Below are 14,291 nucleotides of genomic sequence, written 5' to 3' on the forward strand. Positions count from 1 at the left end.
TAGCAGGAACCATGCATCTTGCGCCAATGAAGAAAAAATGCTGAAAATCGACCGAAGTACCCTGCCAGCTGTGATGTCGTGCTGCTGGGCTCCATGTTGCGACGTCGTTCCCGGCATTGCTATAGAGGGGAAAAGGGAAAAAGAACTCTGGTACCGCACATTTGGTGCACGTTAAAGGGCCCCATGTGACTGAAATAACTTGGAAGCCACAATTTGGCGTACCTCATAAATAGAACGCGGTATTGTCCAGTAAAGCTCCCGAATTCATTTAATAAGAAAATGTGTTCTTTTACACACGCGTTTCCGTTATAGTCAATGCAGCGATTACACCCAGTCTTCAAATCAGCAGCCGACCTTGTCCTAATAGAAAAAAAATAGTCAGATAATTGTAGAGAGCAAGCACTCAATATTATAGCTTTATTAAAAACATGGGGAGCAACCTGATAGACCAGTTCTATTTAGCATAAAGTGATTTTATGTAAGATATCTTATAGACTCCTAGGTGTTGTTAGCGACATTCACGTTTTTTGAAGCACTAACCTTTGGTACTTCAAGAAGACGCTCGCGTCTATCACCCAGCTAGTAACGTTTGTCTCCAGCAAAGCGTGGGGCACATCAGTAACGTTTATTACTCAACTGTACTCAACGCTCTTCCTATGATACTTGCGCTAAAGCACACCAGTACCAAAACTAACAACCGCATCCTACAAATCACCCAAGGTCAAGCCATTCCAACCCGTCTGGGGCTACTTCAGTTTGTTTTAACTGTAGCAACGATCGCTATCTCCAGCGATCACCCATAACCACATATATGCCTGTCGGCGCACTCCGTGCCCATATTCGCCATAGATCTCGAGTCCCAGACCACCATCTTGCTCGCTTGACAGAGAGGAGAACCAAGAAAGCACATTCCAGAGCAGCTGCGACTAAGCAGCACTCTGTGTTATTGAAATCTCATCACCAACAAAAACGCCATCTTCTCCGTGGCGGCTTGCAAAGCACTGGGTATACTTTACAGTTCAAGGGATTGTAAAGAAAGCTAACTTACCCTCTGCAGCTCTCTAGCAGATCAATTTGGCACTTATACAGACTGTGTATAAAACCGAGCTACCTTAACACGAGTGAATCAGTTTCAGAAAGTTCGATGGGAACCTTTACTATCTCATCTCAATACGTCGTCAATGAGTTCAAGGCTTTACATTTCACGTCTACGTGTTCTACACTCGCCAATTTCATACCGCGGTTGAATATGTTGAGCATAAAAAGTACCGCAGTGCTAACGGGCCATATTCTGCTATATTGAAGCACCTCTTCAAAGTGTGCCACGTTTGAGACTTCAAGACGAAGGCCTCTTCCCTGCGATCGCCAATTAACGATGTCCTGCACCGATAGATTCCAAGTATCACCTGCAAATATCCTAATTTCCTCGCACCACCTAGTCTTCTGCCGTTCTCTACTGCGTTTCCCTTCTCTTGGTAACCATTCTCTAACCCTAATGGTACAACGGTTACCTAACATGATCTTCCCAGAGCTTTTTTTTTCTTAATAGAATATTGGCTATACCCGTCTGCTTTCTGATAAAAAAGGCTCTCTCTCTCTGCGTTAATGTAATGCCTATTATTCTTCATTCCATCGCTCTTTCAGGGCTCCTTAACTTGTTCTCAAGCTTCTTTGTAAGTCTGCAAGTTTCTGCCCCATGTATCAGTACCGCTAAAATGCACTGATTATACACCTTCCAGTTCAATGATAATGGTAAACTTCCAGGCGAGAGCTGACAATGTCTGCCGTATGCGATCCAACTCATTCTTTTTCCTCTAGGAGTTTCCTTCTAAAAGCCAGGGTTCGCTGCGAGAAAATGACCTAGGTAAACGTGCTCCTTCACAGACTCTAAAGGCTGACTGGCGATCCTGAACACTTGTTCACTTGCCCGGTTATTCATCATTAGCTTTGTCTTGTGCATATTATTCTTCAAGCCTACTCTTATACTCTGTCTGTTAAGGTCCTCAGTCATTTGTTGTAACTCGTCTGCAGTGTTTCTGAATAGAACAATGTCATCGGCAAACGGAAGGTTGCTGAGGTATTCGCCGTTGATTCTTACTCCTAAGCCTTCACAGTTTAACAGCTTGAACACTTTTTCCAAGCACGCAGTGAATAGCATCGCAGAGATTGTGCCACCTTGTGTGACGCCTTCCTTTATAAGCATCTGCCCATTTATCTTGTGTAGAATTAGGTTAGCTGTGGAATATCTGTAGATATTTTCAAAGATATTTACGTAAGCAATTTGTACTCCTTGATTACGTAATGATTCTATAACTGCTGGTATCGCTACTGAATCAAATACCTTTTCGTAATCTACGAAAGCCATATGAAGAGGCCGATCGTGCACTGCAGATTTCTCTATTACCTCATTGATGACATGGATGTGATCAATTGTAGAGTATCCCATCCGGAAACCTACCTGTTCCCTTGGTTGACTAAAGTCCAGTATTGCCGTGATTCTATTGTAGATTATCTTGGGTAATATTTTATGTGATACTGGGAGTAAGCTAATGGGCCTTTAATTTTTCTATTGTTTCGCGTTCTTCATTTTTTGTGTGAATTAGTGTAATGTTTGCATTCTTCCAGTTTTCTGGTACCCTTGCAGTCGTTAGGCACTTCGTATAGAGAGCCGCCAGTTTTCCAAACAATATGTCGCCTCCATCTTTGGTTAAACTGACTGTTTGTCCATCTTCTCCTACCGCTCTTCCCGCTCTCGCGTCTTGCAAGGCCCTTCTGACCTCATCGCTAGTTATAGAAGTTTCTGTATCCTTTTCATTATTGTTTCGAATGGAGTTGTCCTGAGTCCTCTGGGTACTGTACAAGTCGGTATAGAATTCTTCCGCTGTTTTAGTACACCTTCGAGATTGTTGATGGTATTCTTCTTCTTATCCTTGAGTGCATACATCTAGGTTTGTCCTATGTCAAGTTTCTTTCTCACTGATCTCAGGCTATGTGCATTTTTTGCGGCTTCTTCAGTCTTTGTCACGTTATAATTTCGAATATCATTTCTTTTCACCTTGTTGATCAGTTTCGACAGCTCCGCGAATTCTATCTCTTCAGTTGCACCTTTTCTTTCTTTGTCGTTTCTTTAACAAGTCCTTCGTCACTAGGGAGAGCTCCCCTACTGGTTGCCTTGGTGCCTTGCCTCCCACTTCAATTGCCGCCTCTGAAGCCAGCCTACTTAAGGTTTCATTCATTATCTCTGTGTCATCTTCATCTCTCTGTTCTAATGCTGCACATTTGTTCGCAAGTACTCGCATCAATTTTTCTGCTTTTACCCTACTGCCCCTAAGTTGGCCTCTTTCTTCTTGACCAATTTTACTCTTTATCTCGTCAAATTGTGATGACTCCTAGCCGTCACTAACTTATGATTACTGCACTTTACGCTACCTATCACTTCTACCTCCTGCACTATGCCGGAGTCGGCAGAAGGTACGAAATAAATTTCATTTCTTGTTTCACCGTTAGGGATTTTTCAGGTCTACTTTCTGTTGCTACGCTTCCTGAAGAAGGTGTTTGTTATCCTCAGATTATTTCTTTCTGCGAATTTTACCGGCATCTCTCCTTTAGCGTTCCTAGAATCGCCGCCGTAGTTGCCAATTGCTTGTTCACCAGCCAGCTCTTTCGCAAGTTTTGCACTGAAGTCGTCCATTGCTACAGCGTACCGAACGTGCACTTTTCTCATCGCTAATTGAACATCTTCATGAAACTGATCTGCTTTATCGTCATCGTGACTGTAACTTGCGCATGGGCTTCTCCTTCCTCTAATCTATGCCTCTTATTAAGCTTGATTACGACTACTGCTACCCTCTCATTATTGTTGTTGAATTCGTCAATATTGCCCGCTCTATCCGTATGAATTATGAATCTTACCTTTATCGCTTCTTACCTGGTAGGCCTTTATAGCAGAGGGCATGACCACTAGTCAGCACTGTGTAGGCCTCGCCAGTTTTAATCTCGCTGAGGTCAATGATATCCCAAACAATAGCCGATATTTCCTCAAAGAGTCCTGCCAAGCTGGCCTCACTAGACAGAATTCCGCTGGTAAGGTTGTCAGGGTCAGTTTCTATTGGCAAACTGACTGCGTGGAGAGATCCTTAGCACCCTCTGCTGCGCTACAGGTCTGGCCGCCGCCTTGCCCAGGTGCTTCGCCGCTGCTTGGGACTGAGGGTCATGGGATAATTGTAGGAATCATATGGGAGGGGTTGCCCGAATACCCGCTCATTGTCGAGTTTGCGTGTCTCTTCGCAGGGAGCTTCACGAGGCCCGCAGCCCCCCCTTACAGAATATTCGGCAACAGCATACATGTAAACACACACACACACACACACACACACACACACACACACACACACACACACACACATATATATATATATATATATATATATATATATATATATATATATATATATATATATATATACTCTCATGAACCCACATACTCGCATATGCACATACACACCCATATCCATACAGAGCCACGGGTCACTAAATCAAAAATACTTAGGGTAGCTTGTGTGGTTCTCGTGGTGAATACAAATGAAACATAAGACGCCGCTGACCATTAAATACACACATATATATATACACACACATTCATATACCCGCATATGCATACACACTCGTATGCATACCTACATATATACATACACATAACAGAAGCATATATACACACTACACGCCGAGAGGTATATATATATACATACATATATATATATATATATATATATATATATATATATATATACATATATATATATATATATATATATATATATATATATATATATATATATATATATATATATATATATATATATATAAAGTTCCTCCAGTGTGTTCATGTATGTACCTTCTTTTTTTGCGCCACATATTTTAGTCCTGTCCACTATAGAGTTAAGATAAGTTGCCGCATAAGCGATCGCGCTCCTTAAGCTGTGGAGCGAACCTAGGTCTTGTTCGAAAATTGTGCCACATCTTTCTCGTCAGCTCATCAAGTAGGAATATTATCAATATTCTGAACTCGAAACTTCAAATCTTTTGCATCTACATGTTTTTGGACAATAAGCTTTGCTGCCCCTACATTATCTGTATTTGCAATGCTCTCAAGCTAAGTTCGTCAAGTAGGGAAGCACCGGGTTACGAACGTTTAAGGTCTGCACTAGATGTTGGAAGCTCACAAGCAGAAAAGCACGCGCCCACAACCAACTCGTCTCATTGTTTCGGGGGTTACCATTTTACCGGGAACTTTACCCCTGGTAAAGATGGCCACGGAGTGTTGGATCCAGAACGTATAATGTGGAGAAGTAATGCACAGCGCAACATAAAAATCGTACATCCCCTTTTTCACTACCAGGGGCATATAGGCAAGCCATCTAAAGGGTCAGTCTGACTGCGCGGAAGGAACTATGGGCTTTACACATTAGGCGCACAAAAGTGTAAAATATAACAGAAATGCAGTTTGAGAGGCATTTTGTCGGCAGTGCTCGCCAAAAAAAAAGCGAAAGTTACAGGCATTTTTATAGCTGCAAAGGTATTAAATGCAGAGCATTGTTCATGTTTAGTTTGAAAGCATATATTTCAATATCCTTAACGAATATGACATTGAGTTCTATATGAACTAGGCTACCATGTAGCGATGCTTTTCGCTCGAAACTATGCCACTCTTATCATCTGCTGTTCCCTGTCACATGATCCCTTTTATAACGTGGGCCGAGCGTCTCTCTGACCACTGACGAAATGCGAAAAGGAATATAATCACCGAAATAGTTGTTGTAAATGTATGCCAGTGCTTACCTCCTCCTTGAAACACGCTAAAAACGGGATTTAAAGGTGGGAAGTTGGGAAGAAAGGTAAAGTTTTGAACGACCACATCTGTGTGATGAGACAGAATATTCTTATGTATATCGCGGTAGCGACTGTTTTACTGGGAAGAAAGCGAGGTTTAAAGATGCGATTAGGCAAAGCACGAGGTAGCAAGACGGCATCGAATATGCAAGCTGTTGACAAATCGAAAACTGTTCCGTCTGTCAATTGTTGGCATAATTCTATATAGATTTAATGTCAACTAAAAATTTGGAATGAGCAAATGCGTGTGCAATGTGGAACATTTAATACGTCTTAAGATTATACACAGGAAGGAGCCTTCAAGATTTGTGTGAACAAAATTAGGAAAAGAAGAATGTTTGTTGGAGGCTCGCACGACAAAAATCTGTTCGCAAAATGTCGCTGCATTCATGTGTAAGCTTGGAAGGGTGTAATGTAAGAATTCATTACGTTCGATTCTATAGCTTCCTTATCTCCATCGTTCACAGCTGGCATATCCCTGTGATAAGTTTGCTCGAGCACCAGTCGGTTAGCTGACGACGGGCGAAATTGAATATCATTAAAATTAAATGGTTACGTTGAGGATCAAACGGTGCCCAATACCAGTGCTATTGTGACGAGCAAGCACGTACAGCAACACATACGGTGCATTTAGCGTTTAAATAAAAATAATATCGGCTCTTAAAGAAGGATAGCCAAATTCGATTGAACCAATTTTAGGACATCAGTATGAACAGAAGTGGTTTCACATTTTACCAATTTGAATTTGAACACATTAAACAAAACATTCATGCATTCAGCTACTTATAATAGCAAGTACGTGTGCTCGCCTAGCAGCGTTGATTTAAGACCGCGCTTACCTAAAAAAATAATTATCAAGTTATTGCAGCAACGGCATACAGTGTTTTTATGGATGTATTTGCATAATAGTTTCTCGAGCGGAGGAATGCAGATAAGGCTATGACTAAATAGGACGGAATTATTCTTACATTACGAATATCGCTCAGTTTTCTTCAGTGAACTTGCATAGACCAAGCCAAAAGACTACCGTGAAGTCGACCAAAATAGTGCTTCTATATATTCGGATATATCTAACAAAGAAAGGACGATTTGGGACAATGAACGAGATCCTGCAACAAGCATCCGTGCAGCGCGCTAACTGATTGTCCCTATGCCGCTCTCTTTTTTCTTTATTCAGGCGTGAACATGTAGTGCACAGTCGCGCTAAATTCATGTTTTTGTTGAGTGACCTTGCCTCCAAGTACGACCTCGTTCCTACTTCTGACATTGTACCTCTCAATTTCCGCAGCATTACAGCAGTATTTCAATGTCATTTTGGTGCTGTTGAAAGCAGCGTTGCTTCTGTCTAAAAAAAGAACTCAAGGTGTTGTTACGCATATAGATTCCGGGTTCGAAACAAAATATGCGCGGCACATGTAAGAAAAGACAGCCTTCAGCTTTAGACTTTACTGGAAAAACATTAAGCGAACCGCACTTCTACGCGTATGGCACACAGTCCTAACCACTTGAAAGTCAGCAGAACGAGCTCACTTACATTGTACCCATATCAGCTTTGGTGCACCATCTTTGTCTGTGATTTTATTTACGTTCAAAAAATCACGTAGTTATTAGGAAAGGGATACTTTTTCATTGTTCGGACACGTCTAACTCATTTATTTAAATTTAAGAAACGTTTTTCAAGGTAATGGTAACTGACGTATTGTTACTCCTCAATAACACTTTCCGCCTGCGGAAGCGAACTGACATAGGCACAATTATGTAATTGCGCTCAGCAGGAATGGCCGCGTCAATGCTACATTTTCAAACCAACTTGAAAACAACAAACGCCAAACTGCAGTAGCTACTACTCTTCATGTCACCAAGTAGCCCAAAAAGGAACTGTTCTCACTTGCATTAGAGGCGTCAGCAAAGACATCAAAAGAATATTCAAGAAAGCCTGTATAGTTCTTAACAATAGAGTAAACCTGGTTCCTCTTTCGCGAATAACTCGCCAGCACGAGTGAGTTCTATGCAGCTGAAGTAAAATCTGCAAATTTCAAAACAGACACGTAGGGAATAGGTGCCGCATGCGTAGTGCCTGGTGTTTATAATCGCAGAAAGTACTTTCTTACACTGGATGCTTCGATGACAGCAATAAATAATATACAGGTTTTGTTAGCGACAGGGATACGAATAAGCACTTCATTATCATTATAGATAATGTCATTCGAGCCTGTGTACCATATACATCTATCGCCGGGCCAGTGGCAAAAGTTGTCTACCAGCTTCTGCCATTAGATGTGTGCTCACGGTCATGACGTCATACTCGTTCGGTTGTAATCATCCCATGTTTATCATCTGACACTCGTCACCCCTACTGCAGCGACCCAGAGGACAACTTGTCTCATGGCTTCGACCGTTAGATTAGTGCTCGCTGATCGTTGTCATTTTAGCTCTTTCACATGTCTCCCTTTATGCCGTCGTCGTGATACTTTCTACGACGCAGGGGGCCAAGTTGAGTGCAAGCTTGTGCCACAAAGTATGTGCTCGCGGAGGTGATACCGTCGTGTTCGTTGTCACATCGCCACTCCAGCTTCATCAATCACATCTAGTCATGCAGTGTTCATCACCCTATCCTCGTCGAGCCATCTTCGTTATACAGGCTTCGCGTTACAGTCGTCATTACGCTGTTGTCATACACTCGTCATCATCTAGTTGTCCAGATACTGTTGTAATGCTATCGTCGTCATTGTGTCGTCGTCATACAATGGCCGCGATGGCATCGCGTTCATTCTATCTTCGTCGTTGTATTTTCGTCATCCTACTCTCGACATGCCGTCATCGCCACACACTCGTCATCCTACCACAGCCATGGGAAACAGCCTCACCGTTGTCATCACTCGGGTAACGTTATCCCGTTGTGTCCAGCCCTCGTCGCCGTAATGCATTCGTCTTGTCATTGACGTCATTCCTTCGTCAATCCATCGTAACTATGCAGTCGTGATTCTTTCGACATTATGCCACCATTGGCATGCCGTCGTCGTCATGGCGCTGTGTTCCGACTGTCACTGTCATGTACTCGCTATACTGTCGTCGTCGTGCCGTCCTTGCCATACCATCCTGGTCTTTTCAGTTTCATCATCTGTTTGGCCTCATAATGTCATCGCCACGCCAACGTCACCAAACACTAGTCACAACCCAATTGTCATTATGCTGGCGTCGTCTTGTTTTCGTCGTCATGCCAACGTCATCATTTATGAATGGTCACCACATTGCAGTCGTGTCGTTGGCGTCATACCGCTTTTGTCGTACCAACTGCGTGATTCCTTCTGTACCATTTTATAAGCGACGGAGCGTCGGCGTCATATTCTTCGTCATGCCGCCATACTCAAGCGTTACTATGGAAAGCGAGTGCCATAGCAAAATGGAACGATGCCAGATTATGCCACATCAAACCAAAGGAACGGAAATGTCAGAATGACAACCACTTCCTTTAAACAAATTTGACCTAACAAATACGGTGTGTCGCTGCATTGCTCAAATGCTAACCGCGTCACCATCGATACTCATGATGAGATTATTTTTGTCATATTTTTAAAGCAAGACCTCAATCACAAAAACACAAACAGTTGCTATACATGGAGAGCCGTCATGCAAAAGGGCACCAAATGAAATTGTCACTTAGTATAAGCAATGAGGCGTTCATTGAATTGCTTCTAGCAGCCAGCAGATTTCTGCTCCCTGAAGTACATTCGATACAAAAATAAGAAAAATGCATATCAACTAAGAAAAATATTCACAGATAAATTGTTGATCTGGTTGCTCTAGTAAACATTGAGCAATTTACGCATTCGATCCCATGTGTTGGCAAGATACATATACCGGGCCAAAATTCTGAGGAAGGCAGCGGCTTCGATATGTCCATCCATATTGTCACGTGGTAATGACGTATAAAGAACACAGCAGCAATAATGTGAAAGATGAACCTAACTTTGTTGGGCGAACCTGTGCCCTTAAAAACAGCCTACGCTTAAAGAAGGGTGACAGCGGCGAACACAGTCGCCGATGGTCAAAATTTAATCAGCGGGTCACGCGCGTCGGCTTTTATACATCAGTCGCTGAATGTTGCAGAGTAATTGCTGGGACCCGCGTGCCTTCCAGAAAGTTCTACCGTATTTGCGTCGCGCACACATAAAATGAGATTACAGAAGGTTCGGTCACAGACAGCGGATGGAAGCATCGATAACATTCCAAGAAATTCAGATGCATGCAGGCGCTTCCTGCGCTGTGCGATAACATTTGTTAGGCGGTGAATCGTGGTCGCCCGTTAAAGATAAACAACATGACGTGTCATGTCGTGTCAACATGTTTATATGTTGAGCGTCGAAATGCATCGAAGGTCCTGGTAAATTTAGCCTTCATTTCCTCGGAAGCTGTGTTTTTAAATACCATATGCTAAGGGAGCAACAATAAATTTTACGGCAATTTCGATGGTGTGTTTCCCTACCTTGGTTCTACTTTCAAGCTTCGATCAAAGTGTGCGCGCGCTAAACGCTCACTAGCTTCAGTTCACCAATTTCCACATGTGCTCGTAATGTCAGTATATAAAAGAGGCAATAATTTACTCAATAATTTTATATTTCTTTCAATTTATCGTGCGAATTATGTCAATTTCCTCGATCAATATACCTATAGGAATAGAAAAGTGCGATCTATGACAGGCGACTCATAAGCATTTTTCGTAAGTTTAAAAAAAACGAACAAATTGATATAGGGCTCTGACGTAGGGCGATGCGAACACTTAACAATTAAAACGATAATTTGCTTGAATGTTAGCTGAGCACGCGGACATAAACCAAAAATAATATGCTGTGGTTTCTTAGCGGCTTTTCAGTTGCTCTGCTCAGCACAAGTCGAGGGCCCAATGCTTCCGCGGTGGCCAAATTTCGACGGGCGCGAAATGCAAGAATACCCATATGCCGTGCGTTAGGTACATGATAAAGAACGCCCGGAAAGGTCCAAAATAAATCGGCCACTACCATTTCGGCGTTCTTCAAAATGAGATTGTAGTTCTAGCAAATATAACCCCACAATTTATTCTGATGTACTGGTAAATAAAGCACTGTGAATACTCATTTCACACGACATCAATGGTTCAAACCGCGTTGAGTCAGAGACTTGATGATATGCATCGAACGTACAATATAAAGAAATGCACAGAAGAAAAGTCCCGCTGGAATGGTTCGAAGAAGCCTCGCAGGCAAACAAAAAAGCAACCGCATTAGTGTATTGTAGTGCAGGAAATAAATATAAAGCTTCCTTTTTTCAAGGAAAACGCCATAGCACAGTTCGTAACTATACACTGCTCAAAATATACTCTTCCGCGGCAAAAGAAACCGATAGAGGTAAAAAAAAAATCAAGCCACTTGGCTGAACAGACCAATCGTTACGTGAGCCTAGAAGAAATATTGGTGTAGTTGGAACCTAAACGGTGATTAGCATAACAATAATAACAATAAAAGACGTGCAAGTGAAACTCGGCTACATAAAGTTTTACTTGCCGTTATATAGTTTGCCTCGTTTTCGCCTTTGCCTCACAGTACTTGCCGTAAAACCAAAACAAAATTACTAAGTTCCCGTATGTACCTCATATAAGAATATGAAAATATGAACAGAATTTTCTGAGTGTCCCAGTTAACCAAGCTTCCTATGCGCTTTTAATTAATGTGAGTAATCTTCTCCTGTAACCTTCAGTGGATAAACTGAGGCTTCAAAACGGTCCCTTTGGGCAATTCCACGCATCGGAATTGATGACCGAGAAATGGGACGTCGCACTTATGCATATACGCGGAACAGGCATTCTGATCAGTTACATTCTTTTTCGCATTTCAGTTTGTGCTGTCAGTAGGCCACTAATAAAATTCGAGCACGTGTCCAAGAGCCATTTTCTCTCCTTAGGGCAAACGTTCTCGTGCTTCGCGTGCCAAAACTAGTAGTGTGATTATGATGGACACCATAGTGAACGACTCCGGTATAATTTTGACTACCTCGGGTTCCTTACCTTGCACCAACTGCTTGGTACCCGGGCGCTTTCTTTTTTCGAGTTTTCGCCGCACAAAAATCACGGCCTCTGTGTTGGCAACACGACCTCGTGTTTGGCAGAGGAACTATGCACGCTTTCCCTGTCTCCAGAGGGCCATAAGCCCTCAGTTGCCTTCATCCGTGCACGGCCGCGCGTTTCGTCTCTGCTCGAGTAGTACTACAAGGCCGCAAAGCAGAGTTGATCTCTGTGCGGGAAGGACGAGACAAGTAAAGGGTAGACAACTCAACGGCTAAGGAAGCAAGAATGTCCTCATGCCTAAGCGCCAAGCTGCCTCATAATGCCAAAGAAAAAAAAAAAACAAGTGCAATGCCATTTCCTGTGTGTGCGGCTTGTGCGAGCGTTTGGCCAGAGTGTTTACTGACTGCGGCGTTGGTTGGAACATGCCTTTTACAGCAGGTTACGGGGTTCACTTGTGCGCTTAAATAACCCATTGGAAAGATCGCACAAGCCTTTTGTTCTGTATGAAGTCCCATTTGAAGGATGTGGCGAAGCCTATGTTGGCGAATCAGGATATTTCAAAGGACACCCAAATCAGCATCAATATGACGTCGCCGAAGGCAAATTTGTTTCTAACGCGTTAACTGACTACAATGAGAAGACGACATTACATAGACGGGGACTTGCATACAATGTCCTTTATCGCCTCGTAGAAGCTATGGCCTTCGTGATTACAGTTACCATCACTACACATTCTGACGACCAACCAAGCGATTAACAAAACCCGCGGATAGCTGCCCAAAATATATTCACGAGCACTGCGCCATCTCCCCTAGAGTTAAACAACAATCATAGCTTTTGCTACCACTGTGAACAAGGGACCCTTACGGGCCCTCAAATGCCGTTTCTGTCTTTTTGTTATGCCCTTCTGGGTGTTTGCATTAGTTTCACCAGGCGCCACGTTACAACCACATAGCCACCTTAGCGGACTCTACTTGCAGTGAGCTATATATTTAACTAAGCGGTGCAATAACTCAACTCAAGCGCAGAAATGTTAGAAGGGATCAAACAGCAAACAAAGAATTGATCATATTTGTCTAGCTGGTTTATGTATGGTACCGTGAGCAACAATGGCGAATGTACAGGAACAAAAAACAGCGAACAAATACGCCGGCAATAAACTAATAAAAAGTCTATTTAAGTTGTCGATGACGATGTTCAAATCTTTCAAGCTCAAGCGTCGATCCCTCTGCGTTTTTGGATCTTCCACACTACAAGACAGAGTCCGCTAAAACTCCCGTCGTTGTCTTTCTCGCCTACATAGAGCGTAGGAGCAATATTAAGGAGATTCTTCAATTTAGTTTATTTTCTTTTAATGTGCGTGTGCGCCTTTTCATGGCCTATCCTCTAGAATCGGCATGTGCCACAGTAGGACACAAGGTACAGATTCCTGAAATGCTACTAAATATTTGTCCAACTCAATCAATCAACGAATCAATCAATTAATCGATCAATCGATCGATCGATCGATCGATTTTATTTTCAGCATGATTGGTGGGGGTCGCCCCTAGCTAATAGCGGCCAAATGCAGCTAGGTGTCTGGGGGCCCGTGCTCAAGGCAGCACACACAGAATATTATAGATAACATGCTTTAGGATAGCATACATAAACAAAAATGTTTAAACTGGTATAGAAAAAGTAATAACATAAAATAGCGATAAAGACAACCGGTACATACATTTAGGATGTGTGGGTATTACTAGAAATAACAAATTTAATAATAACGTCAGGTTAGAGAGTTTTAGACTAGGGGCCCCAAACAGCTTTGCGGGTTTTAGCGTTGAGGCATGCAGGACTGAAGAGATTTAGAATAGGGCTTTGCGTTTGCGGATAGCATTTAGCGCTTGCAGCGCCACTACAACGTGAAAAGTGTTACAAATAATTAAGCATAATATACCATTTCGCGATAACAAGATTGCTTTTGACGTTCGTGTTTCCTCGTTTAATCACTACTCAGAGGTTTTTCTATTAGCAGCAAACAATTAGTTGCGCTTAGTTTTGAGCGACCAACTTTACGTGCCGTCATCAGTTAAGCTAAGCCGTGGAAGGCCTAGGATCAACGAAATCGACGATCGTATTCGGAATCAGTGTTGACTAATGAATCAATCTTCATAACACACGCTAGCTCAGAGAAAGCCATAACCTCAGTCACTTCTCCTAGCTTGCGAACTTCATGTGTTACCACGAATCAAGCCCAGCTTGGTGCTAAGTTAGAAGCGCCACTCCAATGGGTGCCGCCATGTTTGTTGACGCAAAGCTTTTGGGGCAGTTTTTGGGGCTCTCGCTAAATCAGTGAAACAGGATGCCCAGTGAAAACCCAAAC

The sequence above is a fragment of the Dermacentor albipictus genome, chromosome 2 (genome assembly GCF_038994185.2).
Source record: "Dermacentor albipictus isolate Rhodes 1998 colony chromosome 2, USDA_Dalb.pri_finalv2, whole genome shotgun sequence".
NCBI lineage: Eukaryota > Metazoa > Arthropoda > Arachnida > Ixodida > Ixodidae > Dermacentor > Dermacentor albipictus.